The 26,278-nt window shown below is 41.2% G+C and overlaps 1 protein-coding gene across 1 annotated transcript in view; it reads left to right on the forward strand.

The window, feature by feature from the left end:
• The first annotated feature begins 1,922 nt into the window (after nt 1-1,922).
• sox5 (SRY-box transcription factor 5) overlaps nt 1,923-26,278 on the forward strand; it is a 189,976-nt gene continuing 165,620 nt past the window's right edge. The window contains exons 1-2 of the mRNA XM_063905995.1: nt 1,923-2,070; nt 9,000-9,220. The gene's annotated coding sequence lies outside the window, so the exon portion shown is untranslated. The remainder of the gene's footprint in view (nt 2,071-8,999; nt 9,221-26,278) is intronic.

Below are 26,278 nucleotides of genomic sequence, written 5' to 3' on the forward strand. Positions count from 1 at the left end.
TTTAAAATCACAGTCTCCAGCTCCAAAAGACAGTTTTAACTGTGTATCCGAACCTCCTCGTACACCAAAGATTTAATAAAATGAGAATAAACACACTGAATGTGAAGACTTGGAAGGTTTACTTTGTGGACAGGACGGTTTTTATGTGTGAAAACATGTTTGTGAGGAGACTCTGTCTGACAGAACAAGAAGTAAATTGTGTGCATGTGTGTGTGTGTGTTAGCATGGCTCGAGGGGTGAGTGAGTTTTATCCTACTGTCAGAGAGAATGTGTCAGATTTCGACTCCTTTGTTCCTTGTCGCCGAGCCTTGTCGTTACGTCTATCCGTGTGTGTGTGTGTGTTTGCCTGCCATCCCTGTCAGCTTTAGTTATTAGTCAGTGGCTCTGTCGAGAGGCGCCTCTTTTTTCCAAATAGTTTTGAAGTCATAAATCCATAAGCAGACAGATGTAAGCTGGCGACCAAATACAGATATATATTAGGCATTCCCCTGGATCCAGCAAGCTGCTTGATGGGACATAAATGCAATCATATCCTTTCTCCCAAATCCCTCAGAGCTTTCACATTCTCCCTTCGCCACTTCTCATAGACTATTAAGATACAGATGCTCTTGCTGTGTACACTACACTAAGTCTGCTGAGATAATTCGCATGTATACAATATGTCTTCCCTTAAATTGCGATACACTGCCTCTTCTCTGAAGTACTGATAAGACATTTGAGTGGAATCTAGCGAGCATTGTGGTCCAAAGCGTTGTGTGGGCTGCAGAGCTGGACCGCCTGCAAAGAAAAAGCAGAAGGGAAGAGACAAACTGAGTGAGCACATTTTGAAATAGGTTATTCAAAGTAGCATCTTACAATCAAAATGGAAACTGCAGTTTTTCCCACCCACCCATCCCCCTTCATTTTGAAGGTAATCTGTCAGTGTGTGGGAATGGGAACGAGATAGGTTACATCCTGTGTGTCACCTACCATGTAAACCCTTTGAAATCATTATACTCCTATTACTGTAATTGAGTTTGAGAATAATACCAAATGCTTCAATAATACCAGATTAGGAATTCATTATGATATGCTGTAATAATGCTGGCCAGATGCTGCCGTTTTGTTTAGCCGGCAATTAATCCAAACTGGACATCTGACAATAAAGGTTTTTCACAACCTCCAAACGACCTTGAACAGATTTCCAGGTTGTATTCATTTGCAATATTAATAATTAAACACTGACAACAAAACACAGGAAATAAATAACCTAAATAACTGAAGTTTAGTTATTTCTTACCTTTACTTTAGACTAAATCATTTCCTAGACGTGCGCAAATTTTCCAGCGGATGTTTACAGGCAAATTCCCACTTAGTTTAAATCTTTGTGCGTCAATATTTTCTATAAACATTTATACTGTATGATATTAATATCACTGTGTTTGCAGATCAAATGAATAATTATTCATAATTTGTTTCAAGTTTTTTCCAACTATACTTTATATACCAAAGCAAATTCCTCGTATACATAAACCTACTTTTGGTTCTGATTCAAAACAACAAATTCATTGAGCAAATGAAAACAGGAAAACACTCTAAATACTGAAGTTAAACAAAGAGATAGATTTTTTTTTTGTGCATAACTCGACATGAGGGAAACATAGCATGTACAATTAGGAAGAAGGAAATAAGCAAAATATAAATACTACATAATAACAGGAGTCTAATTACACTGTGTCACTGCTGCCTCGTGTCTGCGCTCACAGAGGTGGTTTTGGAACAGGAAGCACCGCCTTGACCCCTTGCTTCCTCCATTGCGCCTTGTTTATGTTCCAACGACTTCCTGCATTTCTCTGTCATTTCTCAGGCTTGGAATAGCCCAAACCGGCGGATGGATACATCGTGATATATTTGTATAGCAGAGCGATACACGTTAAAAAAATAGCAGTGTAAGCTGAAGGAAAAGCTGCTTCCTAATAACTGGAGTTTGCTGTGGTGTGATTGCAATGTTAGTTTCCAGTCACTAGAGGGTGGGTAAGCCTGAGCTATGTTAGCGAGGTGCATCTGTGGAGTTACAGCACATGACAGGAGGTAAGATTACCGACATGTTTCAGTTAATTATCTCTCCTAGTGATCTCTAGACATGAGAAGGGATTTGAAATGTAGAAATTAGAACCTTTAGCAGTCGATTTGAGTTATTTTTTACTGTTGTACTTTTTCTCAAAATCCTTACTATACGTTTGCTTAATACATCATCAAAATTGAAGACAACGTTTATTGAAAAGCCTGCAATATGAACGGGTTTGAATGTGTGTGTTCATGTGTCACCTCTTCTTGACATTCTGCCTTCCTGTAACAGCAGAGTGTATGAAGCACACCCTATAATAATACAATTCTGAACTATTTTAACAAGTTCATTAATAGACATCCTGTATTGATGTCCTGATACCACTTAAAGAATGCAGTATCTTTGCAGCTGCTTTTTGCTATCCTTAAGACACAACGTCTAAAAGAACTGTGTAAGTTCAAATGAAAAACATTTGTATCTTGCAGGAGAAATGACTGTTCTTATGGGATGATGGATTGTTTTTATTTATTAATTGATTTACTTGCTGCAGTTATGGGGCAACACAAGATCACGTGTGCACCGTCTTCAAAAAGAAGAAGTGGTGTTTTAGTTTTTTAGGGGGGGGGGGGCAATGTTCCAGGTGGGCTGGGGGAGGACCCTGCCTTGTCGCCCCAGCAGGGTGTCATTTGGCCAGGCTCTTAAGCTTCGAGCCCCAGGGGTCTGGTGACGGATGCCAAAACCTGGAGCTGTACTACAAGCTACTCCAGAGAAATACATGATGCTCAGCGTGTGTGTGTGTGTGTGTGTGTGTTTGTCTTTTGTTTGTGTTAATGAAATCAAAGACTAGCTGCAAAGCTATGCTTAGGATATATATAAATCATAAAAGAGCCAATAACATTATTTTCTACTTTAGTTTTCTATAATGAGAGAATGATGAGCTATTGTATTTTGATTTCTGTAAGGACTGAATAACATCATATTTCGGGATAAAAATGATAAAAGGTGGTAAAAGTTTTATAAAAAAAGTTCAAAGGAACCTTTGAAAAGGGCTGATAGGTTAGAGACGGCTTTGTGCTGAAGGAAAAGTGAGGAGAAAGAATTGACAATAAGACCGTTCTCATATAAAGTATTTAAAGTTACGCTCAAAATGTTGCTAAGGCTCCTGATACCCATCCTTCAAACACACATCAAACTATAAGAAAACAGAGAGACAGAGCGAGGGCTGCATGATCGGGATTTGGAGCAGCTTTAAACAAATTAGGGCATATCTGATGCCCAGTTTTAATATAAAAAGAGCAACACTATTTTGGACACATTCCCAAACAAACCCAAACAAGGAACCTTTAAAAAAAATAGCTTTATGGAAAACATTTGATTAGTGTGTCATATTCACATGAAAGGATATTTGTTGCGCAATCAGACAAAGAGGCACGGCTGTAGTCAGGGTTTTCGAAATACTGAAGTCATGACTTCAGGTCCCCTTAAGGCACCCCATCCTTCTGCCCCCCACGGTTTTTCAGTTTTTATATATTCAGCTAGTTGTTCAAATATACACGAAGAAGAGTTTAAAATAATTTAACGCACTTTGAGAGAGGGAGGGAAATACTGGCAAGTGCCTTCTCGTGCCCTCAGGTCATGATACTTCAGACTGTTGAGGCTGAATTGATTGAACTTTGGGCTTGGAAGTTTTGAACGGAGGAAAAAAACAGGTAAACTTTCAGAAATTCGAAACATATACACAGTGATGCACAAGTAGAAGGACAGAGAGGGAGATAGATAGCGAGAGCTTGTTCCTTACCAAGCTGTTAAACACTGAAAAAAAGAAAAGTGAATTTGGAGTGACATCCCAGTTATTGCTCATGACATTTGTGCATCGTCCAGGCGCATATGCGCAGTAAAAGCCACACCTAGGGGAGGTTGTGTATGTGAGTGTGTGTTTGTATCTACTGATGAGCTAAGCCCAGCTGAGGACAGTGAATGAATAATAAAGTGTGTCAAACATGACCTATGCAGTCACTTTATTTGGACGTTCCCTCGTTTGACCACCAACCTCCTCTCCATCACACACACAAACACATACACAAATACAAAGCCTCTTGTGTGAGCTATCTTCAGAATGAGGAGACGCCAGCGAGTGTCTTTGTTTTTCCAGCTTTAACATACAGTAACTATTGAACTGTGAAAGTGAATTGGACAAGGATCAACCATATAATATAGTTTTGACAGCCTTTGAAGCGCATCAACTCTGCCCCCACACTTTTGCTGATTGCCCTAGAGCCCTTTTATTCCTCTGCACAGCCATACTGTGGCATTTACAAGGTACAGCGGGCAGGAAAACGCACATTAGAAACAAGTAGGCATAGAGAGAGAGAGAGAGAGAGAGAGAGAGAGAGAGAAACAGTGAATGAGTAAGGCACAGGGCAACTTATTTCCTATGGTCTAGTAAAAGAGTGATGTGTTAGTAAATATAAAACGCTGTAGCTTATGAACATCCTGATCAATCATTTTATATAAAGTGTCTTGCTGGCCACTATGACATCTCCAACGGCTTCAGTCCTCCCTTTGTAAGTCTCTGGTCTAATAAATAAGTACGGCGAGAAACAAACACATTCTTTTTAAGGTACTTTTACACTCTACATACTGATACACGTGTATTCTTGTCATGTGGTTGAACCCGCACTGCGGAGAGCCGATTAAGAGCATCCCTGTTATTTTTAGTAGACTGCTGCTATTGATTTTACAATCTTTGTGGAAATTTGCTGCTGATGGGAAGTATCCTCAAAGACTTCAAGGGAATTCATTCAAGAGCAAGGGCAAGGAGTGGATCTTGATCCTTGCTATGTTATGCGTTTAGAGTGCTGAACATAATTCTTCCAAGCGATATCCCCGCTGTGCAAACACATTAGTCCTAGACTTAACCATAGCTGTATTCGAGAACTGGTGACTGTGAAGGCCATATTCTCATTATTTGTCGTATTTATCTAACCAGTTGTTGAGCTGTGCATGTACTGAATGGGCTACTGCTAATTATTAGTCAGTACACAACGAAGTGTACTGTATAGGTGCCCATGTTGTAGCCTAAAACTATGGCTACGCTTGCTCAAACAAACTGGGATGAGGTACAATTGGTGTTCAGTTAGAAAGCCGCAGATTTAAAGTGTAGATTTCTAAATTGAATAGTCATTTATCATCAGCTTTGTGTGTAACGAGTTACAGTAATGTATTACTTTTTGCTGTAACGCAGTAATATAACAACACAATATTACTAACACACAGTGACGTAATGTTACCGGTATCAAATATTATTTAGCCCACTTAAACGGAGCATACGTTTAATTTCAGCATACTGCCAAAGATAGCTTTAATTAATGAGCTGCAATAAACTACATATTAGCATTTAAAGACCTACTTTTGCGGTTATTTTTGGTGAAAGTAGCCTAACTCAAAGTAACGCAAAAGTAGTGTAACGCATTACAGTTCAGAGACAGTAATAATGTAATGTAACTTATTACTTTAAAAAGACAGTAATAAGTAATATGTACTGTATTCAGTGGTGGCTGGTGGTTAAAATAAAGTATGAAGCACAAAGTTGCTAACAGGGGATATGCCCCACTGTAGGACATTTTTGAAAATTAAACCCTTAAATGGTGACTTCGGGTGAATTTTGGAGAAACAAATTGAGACTTAACAATTATGAGATTAACTTTCAACAGATTGGAGGTATCACATATTACTGCATTCAAGCATTACATGACCATGCTCCTACTGATAATTGTCAAATGGCTGTGGAAAATACTGGAATTTTCACTTAGGCTTTGTCCCTGTCTGAGGTTTGGGGAACATAAACAGTGGCCTATTACATTCTCCTGCCTCAGCAGTACCCAAACAAACTAAAGATTTAATACAATGAATTAAATGTATTGCCAACTGGGGTAATTCAATAAAAGAAACTGAAGGACCGGGAGAGGCCAAAGTAACAATAAGTACCAACAGGAGAATACCTATGTTGAGTGGAATGAACTTGACCTACCACAAAGCAAAAGTCAAACACCAGAAATAAATCTCACGCTACAAAACGTAGAAGAAATGTCCCCCTTCAATTCAGATATTTACAAACTATTTACAATTAAACAAGTAATATTTAGGTATATTATTGCTGTAAGGTGAAACATCCTAACACTTTTAGCTGCAAACACCCAACCGTTTCAAAGTGCAGAAACACTTAGACTGCCTGCATGTCTTTTCTTTCCTAAGCAAAAGTCACGTTTGAAAATAAATCTGTTGGTTGGAACATTATCTTATATCTTAGCCTGCTTTATGGTAGTTTAAAGAGCTGCTCCAGCCAAAAAACACGATTTGGCTCTCATGTTGCCGTAGTTTTAAGTTAATAACCTCAGCTGCACGTTTTCTAAACACGTTTTCTTTCTGTTTTACATTAGTCAGATGCCAGCTAGCTACCTAGCTAGCTTGCTACTGAACCCAATGACGGATGTCTAGCATCCATGGATTTTAAAGCATTTTGAAAGAAATAATAAACGTAGATCAGATCGATAACGTTACAGAAGCAAGTGTGTATCTTGTTTCTAACAGTAACGTTACCCTTGCAAGCTCTCGTTAAAAGAATGGAACTTAGCCTACAATGAAACTCTTCCTGTTTTGTCTGTCAACTCCCTCCAACTTTCTCCGTATTAATTTCAGTCTTACTCATTAGAGCCAATCCTGTTAATCCTGTCGACCACGTCGTTGAAGTTTGCTGAAAGCATGGCCTTTTCCGAAATCTGACGTTTAATGCTCTACTTTCTTTAAAAGTTAGCACAGCAAAGCACTAACACGGATACACAGAATACTGTGGCAGAGAGTTGGTGGTGATGAACATTGTTATTTGTCAGTCCTACTGTCAATCATCTTTACATGAACGCGCAATGACGCGCACAATTGATTCAAAGCGGTGAAGCAGCGCTTAACGACAACGCCTCAAAAGGTGAATTGACCAATCACAAAATTAGATATCGTCCCATTGACCGCCAGCCAAACGCTTAACATCTTGAAGCGGCGCTTAATTATGTAATGCCAAATTTGGCCTGTGAGAGCCACTGTTTGTACAGCTTACTTTGTCAGTTTGTCTATGTGCAATACACAGCAGCACAAGCAAGTAATGGATCGCTAAATATAACAGAAACACGTCCATGTGACGTTTTTCGCTTTTGTGAAATTTCTCATTAAGCATCACTTCATCTGCTTAAATGGACGGGCCGCCACTGACTGTATTACATTTTGGTAGTAAATTGCCCATCACTGTCTATCATGTAGTGTAGTCCTGTATTGACATTCTCAATTATTAAACAAGGCTCCTTCATTGGGCTTACATTCCTTCTGTGGATTCCTTAATGTTTTCAGGGATATTACTAAGAGTTATTGTTATTTCCATTTTTAAGTAAACACGCAAATCATAGCAGCTAATTAAAACCACCCGGTTACATTTTAATTGCATATTAGAATGTATACACAGGCATGTTCCGTTACGTTTTTAAGACGTGCAGCTAGTTCAGCCAATGAGTGAGCTAGAAAACAGCTACACTGACCAATGGAGAAGCAGGAGGCGGGCACTTCAATGTGCGCAGAGAAAAGTACGTCAGTCTTCGCTAGCTTGACTTTGACAGATGAGAAAGGAGTTAACGATACTAACTTTTTACAGGCATGCCTACAGAACGGTGAGTCTTTCATAATATAAATATAGAGTTCACAACAAACTCTTTATGAGTTAACTGTAAATGACTTAGTACCAGCTGCAGCCAATCAGAGCTAGCTATTTGCAGCATCTCCCACCTGCGTTTAGTAAGAGTTTGTTTTTTTAGGCCAATATGCTAGCTATGTATGAAAGAGGGCAATATGCATGCCATTTAGTACTTGTTGGAGTACCTGTTATTATTTCAGTGGCAGTGGAAAAAACAAGCTGTTAACACAACAATAATACCTGACCTTTGTATATTGTATATTTCTCATTTTTATTTTTATTTATTTGTAATGGTTCTTCTTTTTGTATTGCGCTGCTGCTAGGATTTTTTTTTTCCTAGTTTGGGATTAATAAAGTATTTCTGAGTCTGATTCTGATAAACAATATCGGTTGAATGTGTTAGCAAACAATTGTTCTTACACATTCAGCCGACAGAGCAAGTCAAAAATGTACTTTTTGAGGAGTAAAATTCCAATTCTCAGTCGGTTTGACTGCAAGTTACCCCTTTAACATAACACATGGTAATTCCAGCCTTTGTTAATATTAAAATATTGATAATGGCTTCTATGGGTCACAGCAAGTGCATTTAGTTTGCATGCTTGCTAGCCACACAGCAGAGCCTATAGAATAGCACTCAGTGGCTAGCAGAAACTGGGCTTGCTCTAGCAGCTAAGTCAAAAGAATAATGAAATGAGGAAAGCTTTGTTTGAGTTGAAATGCTTTACAACTCATGGTACTGACACAGTAAATGTTATTTATCTTGACAGGCAAAAGCTGCGTTTTCCTTCAGGCCAGATTTTCTGACTGCCTTCAATACTGTTTGCAAGATAAGCTCTGACGAATATGACTGCACGCATGTTTTCCTAGCCCCACAGAGCATCACTATGATGTATCATGAAGACAATGGGTTGAATTAATATTGGTGTAGCATTTTGATACATTATGGGGTAGATGTTAACAGCAGTTTCTTGGGGAGTTTTGAGTAGCTGGCTGGCCATGCTGTACTGTTGATGTTTGTTTTGGCTAGGTGGAAGTTCCTGTTCTGGAAGAGGAAACAAATTGATGTCTCCTCCCCTTGGTGCCTCAGCCTTTTTCTAATTTCTCCAAACCTGTGTGTGTGTGTGTGTGTGTGTGTGTGTGTGTGTGTGTGTGTGTGTGTGTGTGTGTGTGTGTGTGTGTGTGTGTGTGTGTGTGTGCGCATGTGTGTGTAATGTGAAGTGAAGTGAAGAGAAAGCACTGGAAAGAGGTGGAGTGGTGAGAGAGAGAGACACAGAAGTGACACAAATCAATGTGAGCACCCAAACCACCATCACCATCACCAGCAGCAGCGGCAGCGGCAGCAGCAGCAGCCTCCCCGACCTCCATCACCTCTCTGCCTTTCCCAGGGAGATACGGATCGAGTCACAGGAAAGACTGTCTCCTCAACAACGCAGCATCTGGTAAGTCTCAACAGAGATACAAATACCTCCCACCACACACAAGTAGAAGCGATGGCGACGTAGGAGTGTTGACAGTGTGACTCTCCAAGGTGCAGAGCGCACAGAGCAGGGCAGACAGTCGTGTCTCTGGCTGTTCAGTTCTGAGCGCTTTTTTCTGCTTTTCTTGTGCAGCCGCTCCTCTCCGCTGCCTCTGTCACAGCCGCTGCTGCAGAAAAGAGAAATGACGCTCAGAACTGAACAGAGAGATGCTGCAGGTCGTCCTCCATTCATATGTTTCAAAAACTGCTGAGAATAGGGTTGGCTTTTGGGAGCTTTTTTTCCACCAATAATCACTCATAAAAGTAAGACAGAGCAGGTGAAGGAATAGAGGAGAGAGACGTGAGAGAGATAGTTCTCTGACAGACTTGAACATTTCTGTAGAAACTTGGCGATTGTCTGTAGTTTTATATTGATGCTCCTTTAATGTGTCTTTTTTATTCATGAGTGAGTTTATAAGAAATATTTGACTAAAGGTCTATCTTAATGGTTTTGCAGACCATTTACTGTCTTTACAGCCGCTTTGAAACAACTTCTTGACTTGAGTTTTTAAATGAGGATGACTTAAAGATTGTGTTGAAAATGTTCAGCTGGATCGAGAACACAGTTTTTTTTTTTTTTACATTGACCTCTCATTTTTCATTAAGCCAAATGGTTTCCATTCCTTTACGCCATGACAATCAATGAATAGTTGTTTTGGTTAGCTGTCACCTTGGTCTTAATTGTTTATCCAATACACAATGAATTCCATGACAATCCTTGAACACAAATTTTATTCACTTCTCTCACCGCAGTTGTTGCTTTGTTAAGCGGTTAGAAAATAGGATAGATACAGTGCTTTCACATAATTGCTTTTTACTGTACCAAATGGTTTCAAGGTTTTATTGGTCATATGCACAGCAGATACAACGTATATGTTGGCAATGAAAATCTTATGTCCTATGCTCCTCCAACAACTCAAGATACATGGTGCAAATAAGATATATAAAATAGTGCAAAAAGAACAACAACAAAACAACAATAAAGATTTGAGGATGTGAAATATATACATATGTGGAATACATTGAGAGTATTTAAATACTTTACACTGTTGAATGAGGAGGTATGGACAGATGCATATATTATGTATAACAGATGTAGATGGCAGATATGTATAATATATAGATATGTGTACTATAAACAGATATGTATGGCAAATGTGTATAATATATATATATATATATATATATATATATATGTATGTGTGTACTATAAACAGATGTGAGTAGACATTCACACAGCTCAGGAGTTCAGCAGTCTTATAGCTTGTGGTATAAAACTGTCTCTGAGTCTGGTGGTCTTGGTCCGGATGCTGCGGTACCGTCTGCCAGACGGCAGCAGACAGATCAGATTGTTGCTGGGGTGATGGGGGTCCTTTAATATCCTACCGGCCTTCTTCCTACACCGCTGGGTGTAGAGGTCCTCCATGGATGGCAGCTCCGTCCTGGTGATGTGCTGAGCAGTTTTCACCACCCTCTGTAGAGTCTTACGGTTGAGGGCGGTGCAACTGCCATACCAGGCCGTGATGCAGCCAGTCAGGATACTCTCGATGGTGCACCTGTAGAAGTTGCAGAGTATCCTGGAGTCCATGTTGAACTTCCGCAGCCTGCGGAGGAAGAAGAACCGCTGTCGAGCCGTCTTGGATATGACCCTGGTGTGATGTGTCCATGTCAGGTCCTCACTGATGTTTACCCCGAGGAACCTGAAGCTGCTGACTCTCTCCACAGGAGTCCCGTCGATGGTGATGGGTGTGTGTGCCTCCCTCTGCCTCTTCCTGTAGTCCACAATCAGCTCCTTTGTTTTGCTGACGTTGAGATGGAGGTTGTTGTCCTGGCACCAAGATGTCAGGGCTCTGACCTCCTCTCTGTACGCCGTCTCGTCGCCGTCTGTGATCAGGCCGATGACGGCCCTGAAATGTGCCTGTTATTTAACTTTTCCTGATAATTTGCAGTAGGTGTTAAAGTCAGTGAAGGTAAACTGGTTAACACTTCATCCAATCACCATTCTTCCTTCTCTGGTGCTCATGACTGTATCTCTGTCACATGCCATGTGTGCTTTAGTCAAAGAAGATGAAAAGACAACTTAGCATCTAACATCCCCGCTGTCACTTTAAAACAGTTGCTACAGTCTGAAGAGCCTACTATGAAACTGTGTTCTGTTGGTGCTAAAACTCTAATCCTGTGTGAAAATACTTCATCACTTCCTAAAAAAAACTACGGAACCATTTGTTTAATTGGGCAGTGTTGTATTAGAACATTAGCAAGGGCTGAACTGACTCACCGAACATTTGTGAAGTAAGATCATTTGTCTCCATCAGAGAAATCTAACTTTGATTTGAACAATTCAGGAGATGGGAAGTCAAGCTACTTTACTCTGATGTCTGACAAACCGTACTGCATGTCTAGCTATGGGTTTTATTATTAGGCCTTATCTTGTTTTTACTTTTGATTTTCAGTTTACTAGAACTGCCCTTCTCAATTTATTTAAAAAAGACGATTGTGTCATTGCTGAGTCATACTGTAACGTCATTAAGTGTGAAATGTGTCCTTTGCTTACAGTCATACGGTATCAGTTGCCAAGCAGCGGTGGTTTTTGTTATCAGTCAGTAGCATCAAGGATTGGTTTCCGCTCTGTTTTAGACAAATTAAAACATGCAGTGTACACAGAAATACTCTGGGTGTTTGGGTGTGTTTGTTTGTAGTGAGTGTGCACAAGTCCTGAGGCTCACCGAGTGAGACACATTGTTAGATGCAGGTAAGAGTCAGACAGAGAAAGACATCTGTCAGTCTTTGAAAGGTATTTTCCCAATGCGACTGATGAGATTCGCTCGCTCTGTGATTGAGTGTCAGTACTTTAACGGGGCGTTGATCTCGTACAAGACAGGAAGCGATAAACAAATCCCCCAACATGTGGCGGCTTGCTGGAGCATATCCCTCTCTTCTCGTCTCTCTATCACCGTATGTTTGTGTGACTCATAGCGTGATGAAATATAACAGCTGAGTGAAATGTGGAACAGTTCTTCAGAGTACCAGAGATGTGAGTACATTTCAAATTGAGTTTGTTTTTTGGTGGAAGAAATTGTGCAATAAACAGCAATCAAAAAGGCATTTGTTGAGTAATATTGAGGCTTACGAAACGCGCCTGCTAAACCATTGAGAAGTGGCTTTAGATGTTTTTTTCCCTCGAGTGATAATATTTATTCCAACATGACCTTTCTGAAATGAGCCATAAGTGTTTAATTTATGAATGTCTGTCCATATTTCTAGATCCTAGGAATTGTATCAGGACCAAAATATCATTTTTAAATCTTGTTTTACAGAATTCTGTTTTGCAATTGAGTGATATGTTGCATACAACGTTGGTGTGATAGGTTCATATGTTATTTTGAATAAAGTCTGCACACAGAAAGCTCTTAGGATGTTTGGGGTCTCTGGGATTTTGCCTCCAATTCCTACATCGTTGTGATATATATCAGTTACAGGAAAATACTATCAATATGATCAAATCAATCAATTCCCAGGCGGTGGCAGACCAGTCCCTTCAAAGAAATGTTTCTCAGACTAGGTGTTACACCTATTCTAAAGCTTTTCCTTAAGGCATTTCAATGCCAACGGCATCTTTATCCAAGAAATCTGATTTTTAAAAAATGTCTCAGTAGTCTCAAATTGTGCAAATCAGGGTCTGGGGCAAACTTACATACAGTCAAAGTCATTCATGGTGCTGCACTCATTTGAAAACGGAAAGTGAAGGATGTGGTGGGAAAAAGGCTGCTGTTTGCACTGCAGGACACTAGACGAATACTTAATTTCACCTAACAATTGAAAATACATGGAACCACTCTATGTTGTAAACAGTATTCTGTCTGTCAGTCCTTTCTAATTTCTAGTTTACCTGGATTCACCTCATCATTGTACTTCATAAAAGTGCCTACTAAGTACACACTTTGTGAATCTCCTTGTCTTTCTCTATCCTTTGTAGCCTTAATTTGGTTCTTTCTTTCTCTCTCTTATCCATCTTTCTAATGAGTCTATCTATCTTTTTCTCTTTCTTTGCATCTCTCTGCAGACTTTGGACAAGGCTGAGGAGTGCGCTGCCAAAACGTATGAATTATTAGACTAATGGGCTTAAGTGGCTTCTCCTAGCATTGTCTGCCTCAACACATAGTCATACGGAGGCGTAGGAGAATGCACAATGCAAGAATATCAAATTAGATTGAAACCAAAATACAAACCCCCTCCTTTAATTTATCTCTTTTTCTCTTCTCGAGGTCAGGATTAAAATTCAACAGAGAGAACCATTATGTCCCCCCTTCTCGCTTCTTCCCCTCTCCCTTTACGCCCCCTTCGTCTCCTCTGTTGTGTAAGTGTGAAGTGATCCATTGTTTTTAAATTGAGAGAAGTGCTGCACACTTTTATTCCCTTTGGAGGCTTTTAGTAAGTGAGCTGTTACAATATTTGACTTTAAAAGATGGCAAATCTCCTTAAAGATAGAGTGAAACTGGAACGCATGAAGTACAATGTCAAAACATTGTGTGGGCCAATCAATTATGCCGAGCAAACAAAGTACTTTAATGTATTATTTGTTCTCTTCACCTCATGATTATCACGACACATTTCTGTGACCTTAATTGGAGTTTAAATGTTGTTGCCAAGATAATGTCATTGATATATAGGACCACAGATGTTAATAACTGTGAGAGCTGAGACGGGTCACAAGTTGCCTGTAGGTCTCTTTTTAGATCACCCACACCTCACCTGTAGATGTGTTTTTATCCACTGGCTGCAAAGAATCTCACTTTTATGTTTCCATGTGGATCCTATGATGGCGGACCGGTGCAAACGCGCTGCAACGGTCAAAAACATTTCCATTTGGAGGAATACGCTGCAGTTTCAGAAACAATGCCAATATACACATGCAAAGGAAGAAACACACATGCAGCATTTACTAAAAGCATTGCAGGAATGTAACGCTGCAAATAAAAAGTCTCATGAAGCTCAAAAGTTGGTGAAGATGTTGTTGGGCCGTTGTAGCGCGTTTGCACCTGACAGCCACCTTACGATCAGCTGTTCGGTGACAAAGCTGATACTGCCGTCTCATCGTTTCAGATATCTCTTTATTCTTCGTCTCTTAATGAGCTTCAGAACAGCAAAGACAAAAGGGTAGATCCTTTGTCTGGCTTTTACCTTTTTCTTTTTCAATACTGCAACAATAAAAGACCATCTTGCATCCACAATTACACACACCATAGCACCTTGTACTAAATCACAGGGTCAAGCAACCCACCCCTGAAAACAAAAAAAAAGATTTAAAAAAACACAACAAAACACAAACACACTAAAAGAACCAGAGCCCTCGAGGCCTTCCTAATGAACCAAAGTCCATGTTGGACAGATGCAGCCTATTTCCTAACTTTCTCCTGTTCCTTTGTGCATCAAACTCTTCAAAAAAACATAACAAGCTTCTTTCATGGATCAAACGAGAGCGGCAGTGCTCATTGTGCCAAAGCGGGATAAAAAAAAAAAGGAAACCGAGAGAGAGGGAGAAGCAGAGAGAGAGAGAGAGAGAGAGAAATACCTTATTATTGTTATCAAAGTAAAGCCAGCTCCACTCCTGCTGCTCTTATGGGACCTCCCTGACTCTCTCTGCTCATAGACCCAAGGGGAATCTAAACATGACCCGCATACAACACCCCCCCCCCACCTATTCCTGGAACACACACACACACACACACACACACACACACACACACACACACACACACACACACACACACACACACACACACACACACACACACACACACACACACACGTGGGCCTGTCTTGGTGCACGTCATTTCATTTGTGAAATTAGTCCATTCTCTCTGACCCTGTCTTTTCATCAGGCGCGGTGGTGCATATTTTAGTCCCTTTCCTGCGCTTGTTTTACTAATTGGTGGCTATACTTTGCCCACCACTGATATCCTTTGATCATCTCAGATCATTACGTTTACCTCATTAATTTGCTCAATGTGATTTTTCTCCCCCCCCAAAAAATGTAAGGGTCCGTTGCAAGATTGGATTAATAATAGATCATATGAGCCAAAAAAAAGTGCAATTCCTATGTGATTCCTCCTCCTGCTCTTGCTTCTTCTTTCGCTGATTATCATGGCTGATTGTCCTGTCGTGGCATGCCAGCTTGAAAGGAAAAGGTCAGTATTTTAGGGAGTATGCTGAGATCAACATGGATCTAGTTTAAAAAAAGGAGCTGGAGTTAGGAGGGAAGGATGAACTTAGAGCAGTCAGGTGAATCTGTATAGTATATCCCTTGCACCTTATTATGGATCACACAGTTGTTTTGATCTGACCATCAAGAAGAGAGAAGATTCTTAAACAAACTCAATACAAATCAATAGGCTAGTCATAAAAACACGTTCAAGTTTCAGCACAGACAAGAAAAACCCAGCTACAAAAATCCACTTTGACACAATTTTGCTACTTTTTGCTGTTTGTACAAACATACATTAAACATTGGCTAGAATCACTGTTATTTATCCTAACTGTTTCAAGTCTACAATCACACTCCACTTACACTCACCAGGTGCTAGTGTATTGGCTCTCAGTACTTCCTATATCACACTGCATTTCATCCCCTTCTCAGCATCAATATCTCCTCAAAAGATATGTTCCCTAACAATAGGCTGCTGTCTGCGCTTTGTTGTTGATAGCTCCATTGTCAATCCACCAAACTCCAAATTGTGTCGCACATAAAGACGTGTATCTTCCTCTTCCTTTCTCTTTCCTCTCCCTGTTGTTCTCTCTGGAGCAGATTACATCTCGGATCACTCTGTCTGCAGGCGCCGCTCGGTATTGTGTTGTCTCTCTCTTGTTGTCACATTGAGCTCAGCGCCCTCCTATTATCATATAGATAAGTGAATGTTCTGTTGCGGCAAGTCGGCAAATAGCTGCTCTAATGCAGTGTATTGTGTACGTTTTTAAAATTGCCCCCCCTGTCTCCTTTGCCGCTCAAGATGCCGGCTCCTTTATCCTAGCTGTAAACACGATCGCTGAAGATGTTTTTTGGGCCTTGTGAGTGAGGAAAAGATGATGCGTGTTTGTGTTTTTTCTCAGTAACTTGGTTTTTGTGATTTGAAGTGGGCCATTTTGCATGTAAGTGCTTACAGTATAGATGTGTGCCTTCACATGGGAACTTCCTAGGTCTAGAGGGATGGGGGCAGCACTGTATTCTGGGAGTTATTTCAAGGTAAAGACGAAGGAAAAGCTTTTGATGATTGTTCACGCTGTACAACACATTCATCATGCTTGGAATTTTCTGCAACAGTGTTTCCACATACACACTGCATACAGTGTGTGTCATGATCAGAGTACAAAGTGTGCATGTGTTGTGCTTTTGTTTCTACAAACACATTTCTTTGACAATGACTGAGTAAGTTTAGAGGAAAATCCCTCTAGAGCCCACATGGGTGCCACTTCTCCGTGTGTGTATGTGGATTTAAACGTTTTTGTGGTACAGTGTAAGATAGGAAGCAAGAATACTCTCGAAAATGTCCTTCCTCCCAGGGCGTGCGCACACACACACACACACACACACACACACACACACACACACACACACACTCACACGCACTCTCATATTGACTGCAGCATCACTAAAATACACTGCCTTCACAACGTAAATGCTCTGGTTGAAACTGGATTACATGTCTTTGCTGGGTGAGTTAACCCCAGTCCAGTTCAGTTCAGTTTAGACCCCCCTGATCTGATCCTGCTCGGCTCAGTTTACTTCAGTCAGTTTTAGCAGAACAGTGTGAAGTCAGCCGGAGGAGCTGCAGGCCGTGATGTGATGACTCAGAGGTGGAAGGAGACAATCTGTTCCCTGTTCAGCCCCAGGTGTGCATGTGTGAGTGTGAGTGTGTGTACATGTGTACGTGTGTACATATGACACACGTGCAGTTTGAGAGTGTGTGAGTGCAAATATTCCTGAAATATTTCATAGATATATTTCATATTTTATTGACTGTGTTGAATTTACCCAATGGCTGTCTGCTACATTTCTCTACCACCATTACTTATATCTTCCAATATTTTGGATAGTTAAAAAACATTTACATGTTGTTTCCAGATAATGACTTGAAGCTCATAAACAGTCATTTTTCCGACTTCCCTACTGTAGAAATAGGACTTTGAGCAGCATGTGAATGCCGTTTTAGTACTATAGTGTATTAAACGGCTCATGCCATTTCCTGCTAGTGCTACTTCAAACAACTATGGTAAAGTACACACAGAAAATGCATTACAAAAGTGAAAATGCAACAATTAGAGTGCCAGTTGAAAGAGAAAGAGATTCAAAGTTGATATTACTTTATACCTAATGAATAATGGAACATGTGGGGACTGTTTAACTCTGCCATATGTTCAACATAGCAGCAGTTTTCTTTGAATTGTAATGCCTGAGTGGATTTGTGTGTGTGTGTTCTGTTTTATTTTTGTTTCCTCCACCTGTTATCTCCTGACACACTTGCCATGGCTTTTTGTTGATGGGTATCCCTGGTAGTGGGTCACAGCACTACAGTGTGTGTGTGCTACCTTGCGTGTATGTGTGTGTCTAAAACAGTGCATGTGCCAAGCTGAGCACAGCTTCCCTCTGATCCAACACCACCACCTCACACACACACACACACACACACACACACACACACACACACACACACACACACACACACACACACACACACACACACACACACACACACACACACACACACACACACACACACACACACACACACACACACACACACTTCGTCCCTCCTCTATGCGTTCTTCCACTTTCAACATCCATCCCTTTCTTATGGAAAAGAGCCAATTAGACTTGTGTCTGTTTGTTTTAAACAAAATGGCTTTTAATTAGCGCGATCAAAAAGGCTTCTTTCTGCAGGCCCCAGGATCCACTTTGTTGTTCCCCCTCCAGATCGCACACGGGTTTGATGCCACCTGATAGGACGCCAAGACAATCAAAACACTTTTATAATGAATACACACACACGCACTTTATCACTTTGTCTCCATCTATCCCTTGTTCTCTCTTTAAGTCTTTTGGTCTTTTTGTTGTATTGTTATCACGGCCATTCCTTTTGGTTGTCCATATCCTCTTATTCTTCCTGTGTCGCTCCTTTCTTCTCTTTTGTAGCTCTCTGTCTCTGATCTGTTGTTTTAATGTTGCAGCACAGCATGGCTCGCTGCTGGACATGACCTAGTGTCCTCTGTCTAATTTGCTTGTAAGTTTGTTGAACGACTTTAGATCTATACTAAAATGCAACCCTAATCCCACGTTGGTATGATCCGCAGGGAAGTCAAAAGACATGTACTTGAAATAAGGATGTCTTAATATGAATTATATCATTCTTTTAAATACTCTTCCTTGGCACAGCAACATTTTTCATTAAATATCTATTTGCACCAAACCCTTAAACTTGCAGACTTCATCATGAGTTGTTTCTTTTTCTTTCTTGTCTCTTGGATGTCTGAGTCCAATGTGTGTGTATCTGTCTGTCTGTGTGCATCGGTGTGTGTTTAATAGGATTTGCACTTGTAGTTATATATGCTTTGTTTATTTTGCCAGATGCTCTCACACTCCTGACTATAGTGTGTGTGTGTGTGTGTGTGTGTGTGTGTGTGTGTGTGTGTGTGTGTGTGTCAGGTGATGTCCACTGTGTTGTTGGTCTGTTGCTGACAGTGGCTGCAGGGAGTAAACATGTGACCCAATCAGCTCACTATTGCTCAGCTCACCATGGCTCCTAATTGACATGTGTGTGTCTGCGTGTGCGTGTGTGTGTGTGTGTGTCTGAGCTGAAATAGGTTCAACTGACAGCTGTCAGGTTGCTTGACTCAATCATGATCTTCTTCTCTGCAGTTTTTGCCACATATTCTGACTTGCACATACTACACACACACACACACACACACACACACACACACACACACACACACACACACACACACACACACACACACACACACACACACACACACACACACACACACACACACACACACACTCAACCAAAATAGCGAAGATACAGTACATCCAACGATGGTGAGACCTTTTTGCAGAACATAATGCGTTTGATGGATTGAGGATTAATATTATAACATGCCTAATTTGTCTGTATATCTGTTGACAACGCCTTCTGTGAACTGTATTCACTGTGACACACACTGTCTGTGCTGCAGGTAAATGCTCAGCATGCATCCATGGCAACATTGTAAGTCTGAAGCACTACAAGGACTCAACAAAAAGTAGTTTCAACAAAGTTCCTCTTGCTTTCAATGCATAATATTTATACTTTCTTTTTTTTATTATTTTTTGGGGCTTTTTGCCTTTAATCGGATAGGACAGTGGAGAGTGACAGGAAAGTGGGAGAGAGAGTCGGGGTGGGATCCGAAAAGGACCACGGGTCGGGAATCGAACCCGGGTCGCTGGCGTACGGTGCAGGTGCCCCAGCCAGATGCGCCACGGCCCGGGGCCAACATTTGTACTTTCATATCCATTACTTACATACAAATATTTACCAAAACATGTTGCTTTTTGTGTGGATTTTCCCTATAAGTGAATGGACAGTGCGAATGAAAGAAACATACTGCAAAGTAGAGAATGATACGCCTAAAAATTTTAATTTCAAATGTATTTAAGAAGTTCCCCTTTTCTTGCAAACGTTTTACTCTACAAACTTGAACAAAAAAAGATAATGTTTTAGTAAATGACCCCAAAAGAAGCAACAGTAACTACCCAATTTTGCCAAGCATTGTATCATGAGAAATGCCTCCGACATTACAGAGAGTTTCCCTGTGTGGTGACTCCCACAGCCAACGGTGACCAAGAGGGAGCTGTGACAGAGTAGGACTTCAGAGCTGAGCAGTCACACTTTATGGATGATTCCCTAGACAATTGCCTGAGTAGTATGCCCGCTTTAATAGTTACACACGCCAGATTTATTACACAAGTTAACCCTGAACCTACTGAACCTCACAGCATCACTGTCACCGCTCATGCACAAGATTACAACTCCATGCACTGTTCAGAGCCTGATGAATGGACAGAAACAAAGCACCACAGGGACCAATAACAAGACAACACAGACGATATGTAGACTAATCTTAGAGATATAGTAGTGTGTGATTATGATTGTGTGTGTGTGTGTGTGTGTGTGTGTGTGTGTGTGTGTAAGCATTGTAATGCGTTGTTGATGTGAGCAGCACTTAACGTAGACCCTATTTGCCTGTAACCTTCCCTCCCTTTCCTTCCCTACAGCTCTCCATCTCTCTCTGTCACAGTGAGTACCTGCTGTTGTGCAAGTGTGTGTTGGTTTCTGATTGAGTGTATGTGTACGTGTGTGTGTGTGTGTGTGTGTGTGTGTGTGTGTGTGTGTGCTTTGGCGCGCTTAGCATAGAGCCCCCCTGGTTTCCCTTCATCTCCATATAATTAGATTGTGTGTGAAAGGCTACTTCCAGTGCATTGATTAAGTGTCAGAGGAGAGAAGAGGAGAGGAGACAAGCATCTCTGGGCAGAAGAGGGACAGGAGGGGGCATGGCACCACAACAACCTGTCACACACACACACACACACACACACACACACACACACACACACACACACACACACACACACACATATATATATATATATATATATATATATAAACAAAGCCCCTCTTCTTCTCCTGTCCCTCTTCTCTCCTATATGAAAGTGTGTTTGGAAAAATGACCCATATGGTGTACAGTGACATTGCCCCTGTTTGCTCTCTTTCTCTTTGTGTTTGTGTGACAGAATCGGAGCAGACAGTCTTAGCCTTGTGTTTTCTCAGACTAGCCCCCGTTGTCTCTGTCTTAATTTATGTTTTGCTCTGGCTGAGTCTGACTCAGGATTTATATGACCGTCCCCCAACCTGCCCTATATAAGGACACAACTACCGGACTGCGCTGAGCTGTGCTGGGGTTATGAATTGCAGTCTTTACACAACTGCCTGTCTACTTTACCTCATACATCTCCAGCTAGTTCAGTGTTGTTTATCCTGCCATCCTTTCTTCTGTGATCATTTTAGGCTGAACAAAATGGCTAGAAATGTCAGGTTATGGCAGAGTGATGTGACTACCAGCTGACCTGTTAGATCCAATGGAAGTGTACATTACTCTGCAGAGTAAAGCCAACACAACTTCGCCAACCAGAGCTGTTAGTAGAGTATTGGGTTTGTTCTCAGAGGGGAATCCATCTACAGTATGTTCTGTTCGTTGTGAGCTCCCTAAAGCCATGTATACTTGTTTACTGTATATTTTCAGTCCCTTTCATTCTAGTTATTTATTTTCATAGCAAACAACGAGATGACAGGAAAGGAGGGGGAGAACTAAGGGATGACATGCAACTAATGTCTATAAGTTGAATGAAACCTCTAGTTTTTTACTTTGTCATTGAACATTGGTTACTGGGGGGTTTGGACCTCACAGTGATGCTTGATCGACATTTAAAGGGGTCTGCAAACTAACAATCATCGTTTGGAGAAAATGGTTATCTATATCAAAATTGTTTGACAATATTGCCATACATTGGACTTAAACTGTAAAGCAGACTGTAAGAATGACTAACACACTGAAAGGACCACCTTTGGCATTCCCCAGAAGCGTGTGCTTTTTAAGAATTAGAACAGACTATATTTTCTTTTGGTAGTTTTTTGCTCCATGCTGACTTTTGGCTGGAGATTTTTCTCTACTCACTTTTCCTACCGGAGGATACACTACATCTTGTTTATGCCTGTTTGTTACACCAGGTTTGGTGGGGAGCAAACAGGATTGGATAAGTCAAGTGGGGCTGCTTCAAGCCCCTGCTGAGTTGGGATAACAATCCCATCCACACACACAACTGTACTGTAGCTGCTCTCTGTGCATAGTGCTAATTAGCAGAACAAAGCAGCTGTTGTTCTTTATAACATGCGACAGTTAAATATTTCATCCATCCGCCTGTCTTTACCTATCCTCAGCTCCGCTGGAGGAGCAAGAGTAGGCAAGCTGACAGTACACACAGATACGCGTACACACACATGATTGTACAACCTATCATACAGAGACAATGACGTGCTGAGACACACACACACACAAATGCACACACACCGCCTGCTCCCTCATGTAGGCTGACAGCAGCATCAGCATAATGTGCCATACTAAAGTGAACAAGACCTTTACAATAAACACCATTCCCCCTAAGAGAGGGAGCCAGAGGCAGAGAGCCGGAGGTTGGTCTGAGAGAGACGGGGCCAATGGCTAAGTGCTTATTACCCTGCCTCCCCTGATACTTACAAATATACACTTTGTTCTTCCTCTGGCTGAGGCAGGGAGGAGGTGGCGATTAAGAAAAAGAGAGAAAGACCACAACCTGGAGAGAGAGGAAAGGTTAAGTGAGTGGAATGATTTGAGATAGAAAAAAGACGTATCTGATGCTCCTTCTGCCTCTTTCCCACCCTCGTCTTTCTCCTCTCTGTCTCCTCTCCTCTTCCTCCCTCCATCTCTGTTCTCTCGTGGCTTGAAGAAGGAGTGTGGGGGCAGAGCGCTCTCGTCTTGTTAAACGGCTGGCAGATGACAGAAAAATTAGAGGCATTTCGCTCTTGACAGGTTGTTGTGTGTGTGTTTCCCCCCCCCTCCCGTTTTTTCTGCTTCAAATGTTTTTTGTCAGTTTGTTTTCAGTCAAGCTGTCTCAACAGCACAATAAGTGCAACCGGTGCACGCGCGCAACACACACAGATTCCCACATGCAGAAATCCATGCGCAGGTCTTTTTGTGTTCTCATAGGAGACAGATCTGATTTTGAGTTCTCAGATTGGTGGCAATGGGAGGAGGCAGAGGAGCCGCTCGCTCACAAAGACGTCTTCCCCTCCGCTAATTATCCAGACAGACTTTGATTGCCTGTTTGGAAACAGTCTTTCAAACAGCTGTAATGACAATGATTAGGCGATGCTGCGAGCTCTGTGCAGGAGGAGTGCGCAGTCTGTCCCCGAAACGTCTCTCCGCCTTGTGTTTACTCAAATTTGTATGTTTTTCGCCACTGTTCTCGCATATCATTCTGTGAAATGACTTTTCTGGCCTCTTCCTTGTGCCTTCCTCCTTTTATGTTCGTAACATATTGCTGTTCGAGTAGACAAAGGTGTCTTCACGTACTAACCACTAGCTTTTAAACAGTGGCTGTGTTAAAAAAAAAACGATTATTTTGTTGCTTTTTAATGTAAAGTAATTAACCTCCGACGCTGGTGGCCTACGACTGGATTTATGTTCTTGTTACGGTAGACAACAAACAAACACATCTCCCAGACAGTTGCTGAGGTGGAATAAATACAGACATCTTTCATAGAAGCCTAAATAAATCCCAAAACATAATCCAATGGTGACAACGCCAAAACACATGCATCTTGTGTGTGTAAATAAAAATGTAGACAGCTGTAAATAAATGCATTCCAAGAAAAATCAACTGATATGGTGCGAAGACTGAAGCTTCCCTAAAACTATTTTTTGTCTTCGTGATATAAGGTTTGGAACAGACTCCCAGGATAACGTTTTGGTCAAAGTTTGCAAGAAGAAAGCAAAAGGAGCTAATGTTTTTCTCACCGATAGTGGAGTGATTGAGAAGGGGAGATGAAAGCCAGAAAAATAAATAAACGTGATGTCACAGGAAGCACCAGATTTAGAGGCACATTTATGGTGTAATATATGTATTATTACCTATCTGTGCTTTTAATGCATCTAGAGTTTGTTCTACTGTGCAGGGATATAAATCTGTTAGTCAAATATATTTACAAGTCATTGAACGGTGTGTGTAAAATGATTCTAACTTATAGTGCTGCATTAAGCATCTACCTGTAGGAGCTCAAGCTGTCTGACCCTCATTAGAGTGGGGACGCATTTAAAATGTGCACCAAACAACCACACACAGTGGCAGCCAGCTTCTCATTAGAGGTGGAGAGATGGAGACAGAAACAAAGAGAGAGAAATAGAGAGAGGCAGAGTTGGGAAAAAGGAGAGAGACACCCTTGATTTGATTACTACTGCCTCGACAGACAATGCAGTTCAAGTGATGATCCTATGTGTTTCTCTTTGTGTGTGTGTTAATGCGTATGAACTCCTGTGTGTGTGTGTGTGTGTGTGTGTGTTCTAGGCTGATCAACACAGAGGCCAGTCATGTTAAGTAGGCTCTAGAGAATTCATGTGTGTGTTTGGGTGAGAGAGAGAGCGAGAGAGAGAGAGAGAGAGAGCGAGAGAGAGAGAGGATATGTGGACATGTCTGTTTACAAAATTATTAAGCACACACACACACACAAACACACACACACACACACACACACACACACACACACACACACACACACACACACACACACACACACACACACACACACACACACACACACACACACACAGACACACACACAGTTTTTTGTCTGTAGCTGTCTTTCACTCTCTGCAGCTCTAGTTCCTGGTGCCTATGCTCACCATCCTGCTCCTGATCTTTTGATAATGAACAATGTATTGCTGTGGCCTCTACCAAAAATATAGATCCCGCCCCTTCCTGTTCGACAGAGGACTTTCCAGCCTGACACCGCCCGTTTGAGAATAGCTTATGTAAGCTCTTTCGTGAACTGGATTTGTCAGTCGACAATAAACTGTTGCAAAAACTGTCATCAATGTTATCACTGTAAGGAAGAGGCCAGGTGGCACAGCTGCTGTGTGGCCTTCGGGAGTGTATCAGCATCCACACACCCACTGCAAACACACACCTAAAGTACAGCAGGTACTGAAGCACACAGAATAAAAAGGCATAAATTCACAGGCAACCATATGCTCACACGCGAGTATGGATGCCTTTTGAGCACCACCCTGTGTTTCACTTGGGATTAGCTAGATGTTTGTGAGATCAAATGTTGTCCACCATCCCCCATCCCACTTCCTATTATCTCTAATGTGGAGAATAATCCTCTTGTGGAATTAATCTTTTTTGAATAGCGTTTGTAACCACGCTGAGATAGAATTAAAGCTCTTGTTCCACTTCTGGGTGTGATGAACGTGTGTACGAGTCAAAGGAATATATGTTCAGCTGAAGCATCTCCACCCTTTTAAGATTCAGTACATCTTTTTTTTAGAGAAATCTACCTATAGAGTGATTAAAACAGATCACTGGATGGATTTAATTTTACCTGTGTTGATCCGTCAGTTTATTTGAGTCTGATTGGGCCCAACAAGTCTACATAGCTCCAGCTTTTATTACCTTTGGCTTTAATCAGATCTAGTTTGAATTTACTCATTACATTTCCTGTTGTGTTTCTACATCACACACAGTACATTAGTGGCTCTCAGGAACTTTGTGTGGCACAAAAGTCCACTTTGACTTGAAGAATAATTGTTTAAGTTGGTTAAAGGTCAATGTCAATTTGTAGCCACTTGGCAGTATCATCAACCACAGTGTTACATCACCACACTTTAGGAAATTAACACCAGTAAAAGTCAAGTTCTTATGCCAAAAAAAAGGACTTGAGATAAAATAGTTCCCTCACCAATTACACAATTAAATCCCTTCATTATATCTGGCATTGACATGCTGTCTTGGTTAACTTGTTTGGCTGACAGTCAGGTGAGTTCTGTTCTGATGGTTCACAATAACAAGTTGAGCAGTGTAACCAGCTGAGTTGGGATGGTGTGAGCCAGCAGAGCCATGAGACTGTCCTCGTCTGTCTTCACAGGGCAGACCAGGCCACATACCCACACGAGCACTCACAAATGATATCTCTCTCCCTAATGTCGTTGTTGTACTCTGAACATTTAATTATATTAAAACGTTATGCTGCACATCTGGTCTCCTCTCCAGACACCAGTTGTTTTGTTAATGCTGGAAAGACAGCGAGAAAGCGACAACTTGCCAAATGTCTTTTTCTGCTGCCTGTCTCTCACACAG

This window comes from Eleginops maclovinus, chromosome 17 (genome assembly GCF_036324505.1).
Source record: "Eleginops maclovinus isolate JMC-PN-2008 ecotype Puerto Natales chromosome 17, JC_Emac_rtc_rv5, whole genome shotgun sequence".
Lineage (NCBI taxonomy): Eukaryota > Metazoa > Chordata > Actinopteri > Perciformes > Eleginopidae > Eleginops > Eleginops maclovinus.